General features: G+C 38.7%; 1 pseudogene; it reads left to right on the forward strand.

The window, feature by feature from the left end:
- Positions 1-441: 441 nt before the first annotated feature.
- Positions 442-3,011, forward strand: LOC145134830 (berberine bridge enzyme-like 21 pseudogene; annotated as a pseudogene).
- The last annotated feature ends 5,110 nt before the right edge of the window (positions 3,012-8,121 follow it).

Below are 8,121 nucleotides of genomic sequence, written 5' to 3' on the forward strand. Positions count from 1 at the left end.
TATATTAGTATGTACGAAATTTCATGTTTCTGTATTTAAAAAACCAAATGTTAAAATCAATACAGAAATTTGTGTTTAAAGACATGAGGGATTATCTATAAACATATAATTGAAGTATACAATACCTTTCAAAACGTTGTAAATCATAGAAACATGAAAGGATGTCAACAAAATTCCAATTGTGTGTCAATATATCAAATATCAAGGATTTGAAATAACGTTATTAGAATATAATTTTTAAATTTGAATTTTTAAATCATGCCACAAAACTGGTACTCTTTTATAACTAATAAAAAATAAATCCTACAAAGATATTATTTTTAGAGAAAATGACGTAAACAATTTATTTTTTAAAAAGAAATGTTCATATGAAATAGAGTTTCTTTACGTATTTTTCACTACTATAAATATTAGTCATCACCTTTTTCTAAAACAAGAAGAAATCATGTCATCGATTTTGCTTTTTTCCCTATTGTTCTTCATTTGTTGTTGTCCTTGCTTTTCCCTACCAGGAGTTTCCCTACCAAAAGGGCCCTTCCTACCAAAAGTTGTTCCCCTACCAAAAGGGTCATCCCTATCAAAAGGGACCTCCCTACCACCAAAAGGGACCTCCCCACCAAAAGGGCCTTCGGATCCTAATTCCCTCTACAAATCCTTTCTCGAATGCCTTCCAACATCATCCCCTCAACCTGACAAAACATTCTCTTCAGTCGTTTACAGCTCCGCCGCTAACTCCTCCGCCTATACCAAAGTTCTAATGGACCACATCAAAAACTTCCGTTACAATGCCACCTCCACACCCAAGCCTGCCATCATCATCACTCCAAATAAAGAAACTCACGTGCAAGCTGCCGTCATCTGCGCCAAGAAACTCAATATCCAGATTAGGATTCGCAGCGGAGGACATGATTATGAAGGAGTCTCCTACACCTCGTCTGAAAAAACACAGTTCATGATAATCGACATGTTTAATCTCCGTGCAGTTGATGTTAATGTCGCCAACGAAACTGCGGTGGTCCAAGCCGGAGCTCAATTAGGTGATTTGTATTATCGGATTTGGGAAAAGAGTAAGGTGCATGGGTTCCCGGCCGGAGCATGTCCGACAGTCGGTGTTGGTGGACATATAAGCGGCGGTGGTTATGGCACCATGATTCGAAAATACGGGTTGACTGTTGATCATGTGATTGATGCCAAGATCGTCGATGTTAAAGGTCGGATTTTGGATCGGAAAGCAATGGGTGAGGATCTTTTTTGGGCCATACGCGGCGGCGGCGGCTCCAGTTTTGGTGTCATATTGTCCTTCACCGTGAAACTAGTTCCGGTACCGAAGGTTACTACTGTTTTCAAGGTAACGAAAACGACGGAAGAAAAAGCGGTAGACATCGTTTTTAAATGGCAGTCGGTTATGTCTACAATCGACCCAGATTTGTTTATTAGAGTTTTACTACAGCCGGCGAAGGAGAAAAACAAGAACACTGCCCAGGCTACATTTATGGCCCTTTTCTTGGGTGATTCCACCAGGTTGCTGGGTTTAATGGGTAAAAGCTTCCCGGAACTAGGATTAAAGAAACAAGATTGCTTCGAAGTAAGTTGGATTCAATCCACTCTTTTTTGGTCAAACTTCGATTACAACAAGACAAAGTTAGATATCCTCATCGATCGGCACACTGATGTTGTTAAGTTTTTGAAACGAAAGTCTGATTACGTACAAACCCCTATACCAACGACAGGATTAACGTCCATATTCAACAAGTTGGGTGAACTTGGTAAAATTGGTCTGGTTTTCAACCCGTACGGCGGGAAAATGAATGAAATTCCGGCAAACGCAACTCCATTTCCTCACCGTGCCGGAAACCTGTTCAAGGTGCAATATTCATTGAGTTGGATTGACGGTAATCCGAAAGTAACCGAAAACAACATGAATCAGTCTAGGGTTATGTATGATTTCATGACTAACTATGTAGCGAAGAATCCAAGAAGCGCGTTCGTGAATTACAGAGATTTAGATATTGGTGTGAATAAAGGTGATGGGTTTACCTCCGGTAAGGTTTACGGGGAGAAATATTTCAATAAGAATTTTGATAGATTGGTGAAGGTGAAGACAGCTGTCGATCCAGAAAATTTCTTCAGGAATGAACAGAGTATCCCTATTCAGCCTGGAAAGAAGGGAAAACACAACGATGTGTCCACGATTGACGATTATATATATAACGGGAATGACCAAAGTACCCCAATTCTTCCAAGAAAGCACACTGATGTGTCCATGACTGACGATTATATATATAACAGGAATAAACGGTTGCCGGAAAAGCACACCGATGTGTCCAAGACTGACGACTATATATACAATGGGAATGAACAGAGTATCCCTACTTTTCCCGGAAAGCACACCGATGTGTCCAAGACTGACGACTATATATACAACGGGAATGAACAGAGTACCCCTACTTTTCCTGGAAAACACACCCATGTGTCCAAGACTGGCGACTATATATACAACGGCAATGTACAGAGTGTCCCCACTTTGCCAGAAAAGCACACCGATGTGTCCAAGACTGATGACTATATATACAACGGGAAAGAACAGAGTATCCCTACTTTGCCTGGAAAGCATACCGATGTTTCAATGACTAAAGATTATATATACAACAGAAATGAACATAGAAAATAAGAAGTAAAACGAAACTAAGAAATAACGGTCGTATCAATGGTAGGGGACTACTTTTGATGATGACCTCCAACATAAAAAATAAGAAGTAAATAGATAAGTAAAACCTCTCTTGTCTATACGTCAATGTACATCTATATAGAATAAAGTCGTCAATATGAAATGTTAGTCGGTAATAGATTATAAGTAGGAGTGTGTGTTAGTGTATAATATTTGTATTAGTTAGTTTTCAAAGGCCCATATGCCCTTTTCTCATGTAATATGTATATAAACACTATAATGAATACAATACGATTATGGGAAAATATACCAACAATATGGTATAAGAGACCCCTTAATATTATTCGACCCGAACCCTAAACACCTGACTTCTTTCACGTCAATCTTCTTTCTTCTCTTCACCTTGATCTTTTGTTCTTTTTGATCTTGTGACAACCCGAACCTTTTTCTAGTTTCCGTTAATAAAATTTTATTTTATTAGGTTCCGTCAACTTCCTTCGGTTTGGAAAATCATTTAACTATATATTTTAAATTCTATATTCGAGTCGGAACCAAAACCACGCGAAATTTCGGGAATTCCTTCGAACAAGACCGAGTTCACGGCCTGACTTGAGTTCACGGCCGTACACCCGTGTACGGCCGTACACTCGTTTACGGCCGGCGTTGGGTGGACCCCACCACCGACCAACGACAACCCCTATAAATATGAGACCCAACCCCCTCATTTACACTTTTCTGACCGGACACTCTCTCATTTTCTCTCTAGACTATCGACCGTACACCCCTAAAAACACCTTTATCCTTCCAGAAAACATCGAGAATCACCATTGGGTGTCATTTCGGAGCATCTAGAACACGTTTCTCGTTGAAATCAGCATCTTTGTTCTTGAGTGTACGGTCGTACACCTTCAAGTTCATTGACCGCACACCAGTCTACGGCCGTACACCTACAAAGGTTGCACACCAGTTCACGGCCGTACACCCTGTTCACGGCCGTACACCTTGTTCATGGCCGTAAACCCCGTTCACGACCGTACACACTTCCTAAGCAGTGATTTAGACTGAAAACCCACTTTACTCGATTCGATCAAGTCCCGGTAACATTCATTAACCGAACTCAAGTGTTTTTCTACACTTTATCTAGCGAAATCACTAATTTAAATACATAAATGTATTTAATTGTTATTAGGATTCCGTTAAGTGCCACGCGCTACAACTCGAGGGTCTTCATTTCAATTCGTTGATTCGACGTTTGCACGCTACTAACAGTGAGTTCATACCCCTACGCTTTTACGATTTTTAATGTTTTCAGGGGAGAATACAAGCCAAACACAAATGATTTTAACAAGTTTTAAACTTATTAATACAGTCAAACGATTTTCACGTTTTATAAAATATTTAGATATTTTATCCCTTTTGTACTATGTTGAGCATAAGGGACACTTTTATTTTGGAAACACAATTTCATAGTTTTTAGAACAGTTTACAAACCAATTACATAACATTTCAAGTAAACTATAATGGGTATAGTTTGGGGAATTCAATACACAGCTTTTACCAATTCAGATTACATACATGGGTAAACATATAAACTATGACATATTTAGTTTATGATATACATTACTACAAGAGTACAACATTTAACAATTATTTAAGTATAATTATTACTTTATACAGTATACAACGGATCCAAATATAAGAGAACACTACAGAATTACACGTAAACTAGATTATACAGAATTGTGAGACTCTACTTCAAAACTGTACCCTTAGGTGTACTGAATTATATCCTATCATAGTATAACCAGAGTCACCTGGAGGGAGAGCGTGAGATTTGTGAATAGATCTATTCGGGACTGATAATCCCACACCTGAACTGCTAGCTACAGTTAGGCAGGCATGCCTGAGGTGACAAATGTCATGTAACCGACACTTGAAGAACGTCGTAAAGGTCATAGGTCATATCAAGCATGGTTATACGACTCACAATAGTATAAACTAATCATTTGTTTACATGATTTCATTATTCATTAGTTTTATTTTAAGTAATGAAACTACTTTTACATACTGATATTAGCCATGGTTTCATACAGAACATACCATACAAAGGTTTTTGTACAAGAATACACACATACTACGGTTGATAGTAACTAGACATATAAACTAACTTTTTCTACACTACAACAGAATACAGTAACAAACATTCATAGTTAATCTTATAACTCCTTAGTTTAGGCAACTGGGTTACGTATGGAGCATATTCGATAGACTGTGGAATGTGTGGTTTCCGCCTAATTTCTTGTTCCTTGTTTGGTTGTGGACTTAGGGCAGATTCACATAGTCAACTGTATGTTCAATATTGGTTTATACGTGGCTAGCATGGACTAAGTAGTTATAGATGGAACTGATATTATCTCACTCTTAGTAAAGAAAATATTGGATTTTCTTGGAACCATGTGAACATTTTTACAGAGTCATCAACAGGTTTTCATTACAAAAACATCGCTTATGAACTCACCAGCTTTATGCTGATACTCTTTCAAACTTGTATTCTCAGGAAATCAGTAGACAGGTACCTCCTGGAGTTTTGAGAAGACGGAGCGTATAGAGTCACGTTTTTCTATTTTGATTATACTTTTGATGTATAAAAACAAGAATCAAACAGATGTAAACCCTTTTCATATATGTATTCAATGTAATGGTTGTGTTTACTATGATTGTTATGATACAATTGTTGTGATACTACACATGACGTCATCCACCCCCGAACGTTTCTGCTGTTCCGGTTTGGGGGGTATGACAGATTGGTATAAGAGCTATTGTTTATAGTGAACTAAGTATACCGAACCTTACATGGTATACAACTATAAACACTAAGGGGCCGAAGTGCTCTGAACTAAAAGTATACTTTTAAAATATAAGTATTTTATAAGAATTATACAAGTATACATAAGTACCAGAAACAATATCATGAGTAGAACAAAACAAAAGTATTTGGATGTTAGACATTGCGATTAAACCTATATAGTTATGTAATCATGTCTGGGATCAATACAACCTGATCAACTATATTTATCTGAGACATGACCAACATGTGTCTGGGAGTGATCATGGTATTGCAGCAAGCCTAAAACTTACCAAGCTTTATACATCAATATATCGATAGAACAGAGTATACAACTTAAAATACTATAGGAGTATTTTAGCTAGAGCCGAATACAGTATAGAAATTCATCCCAAGTGTTGCTACTTATTTCTTCCTAGCGATAGTTTACTTGCATTAGTAACCACTCTCTGTTTATCGCTTAGTAGAACACTTTATCTATCAGGCTGAGATATATCTTGTTTCATATCTCTTAATTTAAGATCTAAGGGACTTATCATCCTCTTCTTCCTGATTATTTTTAGAACAAGATGCCTCCCAGAAAGAGACCCAACAGGAAGAACAACGACCCTCCGCCGCCACTACCTCCTCAGTTCGATCCTGCCATGTTCCAGGCAGCAGTTTCAGCCGCCGTGACTGCAGTAATGGCGCAAATTAACCCGGGTGGCTCTGGTGGATCAGGAGGTGGACCAGAACCCCAAAATCTTGGTGGAGGCCAGGGACACCAGAAAGGAGTGTTCCTATAAGGAATTCATGAACGCGAAACCCAAATCCTTCGACGACAATGGAGGTATCATTGCCCTCACTCGATGGATCGAGAAGATCAAATCGGTCTTCGAGATCTGTGCATGCTCCGAAACAAACAAATTAAAGTTTGCCGCTTGCACCTTCACTGACAGAGCGTTGACTTGGTGGAATGGTCGAGTCAAATCCCTAACCCTGCCGGTAGCGAATGCGACGGGTTGGGAAAACTTAAAGGAACTCATGCTTGCTGAATACTGCCCAAGGGACGAGATGCATAAGTTGGAGCACGAGCTATGGAACCTGAAGATGAAGGGATCCGACATTTCCACTTACACAGCTAGATTCTACGATCTGGCTCTTCTCTGTCCGGGAATGGTCACCCCGGAGAGCAAGAAAATAGAAAGATACATTTGGGGATTGACGCCCCCAACTCAAGGGAATGTTTTGGCTGTTAAGCCTTCTACATTTGATAGCGCCAAGTGTCTGGTGCAGACTCTGATAGATCACGAAGTTGGTTTGGATGAAGTGACAACCGCTCCCGAACCGCCAAAGGCGGGTGGTGGAAAGAAAAAGATCTGGAACAAACGAAAGGGCCAGTTTTCGCAGGAGCCCTCCAAGAAGCAACAAACAGTGGCAGTTCACGCTGCTACTACTCCTGCTGCAGTTCCCACTACTCCAACAACCCCCAGCCGCTATGCTGGAAACCTACCCCTGTGCACACAAGTGCAACTTCCATCATCACGGACAGTGCCGGGAGTTGTTGTGCAACAGCTGTGGTAAGAAGGGACACACGGCTCGATTCTGCAAGGCACCAGTCCAACCAACCAATCAGGCTCCTGGAGCGGGCACCGGTCAAGCCTGTTATGGTTGTGGAGAGGTTGGGCACTTCAAGAGAAATTGCCCCAAGGCAACAACAGGTGGTAACACAGGGAGGGTGCTGGCGATGGGCCAGGAGGAGGAACAAAAGTACCATTATAGTGTAAATCGACTTTTGGAAAAGCTTGATTTTCCTCCATTGAATCAGAATGGTGTTATTAGAGAAGTGAAGGGTGAGTAAATGAGGCACTAAGCAAGAACGGATTGTGAGAATAAAGACACTAGAACCCTAACTGGTCTTCGTTTGTAAATGAGGTTTTTTCATAAATGAGGGTGAAAGAGGGTAATTGCCACGTAATTGCCACATAACTAAATTCATTTTTCTTAAAATCCCGTATAACACAAAATGACCGGCTTAACCGGCATCAACCGGTAATAAGGACTTAATCTATATACAACAACAAGTTCAAGGATAAAATGTGGACAAAAAAAAGTCAGGGACTAAATGTGTACAAAACCAATAATATGTTACCCTTTTAAGTCATTATCCCATAAAAAAATATAATATTATACTAGAAATGAATCATTATCATTATATACTTATAAATGAAGCATTTTTCCTTACACCACATTCATTTGAAACTCCCATGCATTTTTCCTTTCACCACATTCATTTGAAACTCCCATAACTTTTCAATTTCTTTCTAATAATAATTATAATTTGGTTAATTAGGTTAAATGAATATCAAACCTAAATTGTAATCATATATAAACTAAATTTCATTATTAAAATAATATCTTTATATACTTATAAAGGAAACATTTTTCCTTACACCACATTCATTTGAAACTCCCATGCATTTTTCCTTTCACCACATTCATTTGAAACTCCCATGACTTTTCAAGTTCTTTCTAATAATAATTATAATTTGGTTAATTAGGTTAAATAAATATCACACCTAAATTGTAATCATATATAAACTAAATTTCATTATTAAAATAATATCTT

Source organism: Lactuca virosa, chromosome 8 (assembly GCF_052849685.1).
Source record: "Lactuca virosa cultivar CGN04683 chromosome 8, Lactuca_virosa_CGN04683_v6, whole genome shotgun sequence".
Classification (NCBI taxonomy): domain Eukaryota; kingdom Viridiplantae; phylum Streptophyta; class Magnoliopsida; order Asterales; family Asteraceae; genus Lactuca; species Lactuca virosa.